This window comes from Gobio gobio (assembly GCF_949357685.1).
Source record: "Gobio gobio genome assembly, chromosome: 7".
In the NCBI taxonomy this organism is placed as follows: Eukaryota; Metazoa; Chordata; class Actinopteri; order Cypriniformes; family Gobionidae; genus Gobio; species Gobio gobio.
In genome coordinates, this window is record NC_137103.1 from 14,213,741 (window position 1) to 14,217,037 (window position 3,297).

Consider the following 3,297-nt stretch of genomic DNA (forward strand, 5'->3'; position numbering starts at 1 on the left):
CTCAGGGCCATGAGACTCAGTGACTTTTCCTAAATAATCTATCTAAACATGCACAAAAAATCTGGGCTTGATTTGGTTGTTCTAAAGGTGTGTAAAAAAAATTTACCGTTTAAGTCCCTCGGGGTCAGATTGACCCCACATTGAAAATGAATGGGAAAGTGTAAAAAATACATTTTTTTCACTTTTTTTGTCAATTTTTTTTTGCTAAATCCAGTATAAATCTGAAAATTTCCACATTTATATCAAGGTCTGGTCCTAGAGCATAAACACAAAGTAGAACGAACTTTCTGTCTCATACACACACGCACACACACACACACACACAAACACACACACACATGTGTGTGACTGCAACAGAGAGCATTTTTATAGAAACTGGCAAATAAAATCAACAAAACTGGCATAAATCTGAAAGATTTTCATACATAAATGAAGTACTAATACTAGAGCACAAATGCAATATGGAACAAGCATGTTCACTCACACACACACAAACACAAACACAGGTGTCTGGAGCATTTTTTGGGATTTTGGCAATGAATGGGAAAATGTAAAAAATGCTTTTTTAATTTCTCTTTGTTTGTAAAAAAAAAATCAACTAAATCCAGTATAAATCTGAAAATGTCTACATTTATATCAAGATCTGGTCCTAGAGCATAAACACAAAGTGGAACGAACTTTCTGTCTCATACACACACGCACACACACGCACACAAACACACACATGTGTGACTGCAACAGAGAGCATTTTTATAGAAACTGGCAAATAAAATCAACAAAACTGGCATAAATCTGAAAAAATTCCATACATAAATGAAGGACAAATACTAGAGCACAAATGCAACATGGAACAATCATGAGAAAGAGAGGGAAAAGGGCAAATAAAAGAAAGATGAAAGGCAGCTTAACTTTTGCATAACTTCCCTATGGACCTCTATTGGATAATGTGGTCATTGCACTCTCTTTCTCTTTAACTATAATTCCTAAAGTTTTTCCACAAACCTACAGATGGCGGTATTCTATCCCTAACACATAGAGCAATGTCCAAAAACTATTTATATTTATTTAAGATCATCATTCAAGTGATTTTTTCATAAAAAAATGATTTTTAATGAGCCAAATTGTGACATAGTTAAGTATTTGTGCAGTAAATAGGTAAAAAACTACCAAATACCCACAAAAACACAGCATAAATGTATAGTTGAGAAGTAAATAAAAAAAATGATATATAGTTTTCCATGTAAAAAAATTATATTTCCTTATGCAATCGCTCTGTAAAAGTTTGGGGTCTATCTGACCCCAAGGGACTCAAACGTAAACCCTACTTGAGGGGCGATTAAGGGTTAAGAAAGAAAGGGAGAGATGGAGGAAAGATAGAGATACAGGGAAGAAGAAAGCTATTAATGACCTCACAGAGAGGGGAAAACGTTCACAAAGGAAAAAATGGAAGGAGGCAAAGAAAGCTGCCAGAGCTAAAGCCAGGACAATAGTGAAGTTGCAGATTCCTCCTCAAACTCCAGAACCACTGGAGCTGGACTGTCCACCACAGCTAGGTCCCTCAAGGTAACTATAAATGTAGTATGGAAATAATATGAAGGAAATAACTCTAAACATAACTCTAATTTATTATTAATTTATTAATTATAGTCACCTATATAATACCTATATTATACTTACAAAATAGCTTCCCTGGTTACAGTTGAATAATTTAGTTAGGGATTAAGTAGGCCTAATCAACAGTGATTAGCCTAAAAAACTGACAATAATTTATGTATTCTAGGCAACGCCTTCAAGGAGAAAGGATTCAAGAAAGAAGAAAGAAGAAAATTATTGAAGAATTGAAAAGAAGAATTGAAAGAGTTGAAAGCAAAACTGGCAAAGGAGAAGAGAAAAGGAGAAAAATACAAAAAGAGGTACCAGAGGATGAAGAGACAAGAACCATCAGTGTCAATTGGTAAGAGGCCAAAAAGTTAGGTCACCCATTAAGAGAGCCCTGCTATTTCACACCACCCGGGTTGAGAACATCAGGCAAAAATACAGAAACGCAAAAACTGAGAGAGAAAGACATCTGATTTCCAGGGTGACTTCTGGAAGTATTTTTAAAAAGTACAAACTCCAGAAGTACACACAAATGGCATTTGGCTACTCCAAAAAAAGAGATGCAACCCTCAGTATGGATCTTTGTGCAATGGTGAAGAGAAAAGAAAGTGGTGCAGCTCTGGAGATCAGGAGGAATGTGAGGTCTTTTTATCTCCGTGATGATGTTAGCCGTATGACACCAGGCTGCAAACAAACAATCACACGACAAAAGAAAAAAATGCAAAAAAGATTACTCACAGACACACTGAAAAATCTACACAGAAAATTTTTGTCTGAGCAGCATGACCAACTGTCATACAGCACATTTTGCCGGCTTAGGCCATTTTGGGTTGTTACACCCACAGAGGCTGACCGCAACACGTGTTTGTGGAAAACACATGAGAACACACAACTCATGGTAAATGTCCTCCACAGTCGTGGTAGATTGTCTACCAAAAGTATAGAAGATATGGCAGATTCAATCGTATGTGATTCAAAGGGAAAGGCATGTGCTTACAGCGAGTGTAGGGAGTGCCTGCTCAATGCATATCAAACCCTTAAACAACCTGGGGAAGCAGAGGTTTGTGTAGCCCAATGGACCACAGAAAGGATCCATTAAGAAGACAAATCCTCCATGATTACAGTCAAAAGAGATCTCGTAACAACCGAGTCTGACCTGGTTAGCCAATTTCAAGAAAGGCTCAGCAGATTTAAGCAACACATCTTCGACATCAGATGGCAATACACAGCCTACAGGCAAATCAGGGAGACCCTAAAACCAGATGAATGCATGCTGCATATTGATTTTAGTGAAAATTACTTGTGCAAATACAGCCAAGAAATTCAAGCAGTCACCTTTGGAGGATCGCACCAACAGGCAACTCTCCATACAGGGGTACTTTACACTGCTGAAGACCAGTCCCCTCTCGCCTTCTGCTCCATTTCTCCAAGTCGACGACATGACCCTACAGCTATTTGTGCCCACCTTGACCCAGTACTTGGTATGATAAGGCAAAGGTACGCTGAAGTTAAAAAACTTCACTTCTTCAGTGACGGGCCAGCCACTCAATATCGGCAGAAAGGGAACTTCTACCTGCTTTCCACAGAACCATGTAAACTAGGATTTGAAACTATCAACTGGAATTACTTTGAGGCAGGACACGGCAAGGGGGCACCAGATGGTGTTGGTGGAGCATTGAAGAGATCAGCAGACAGAGC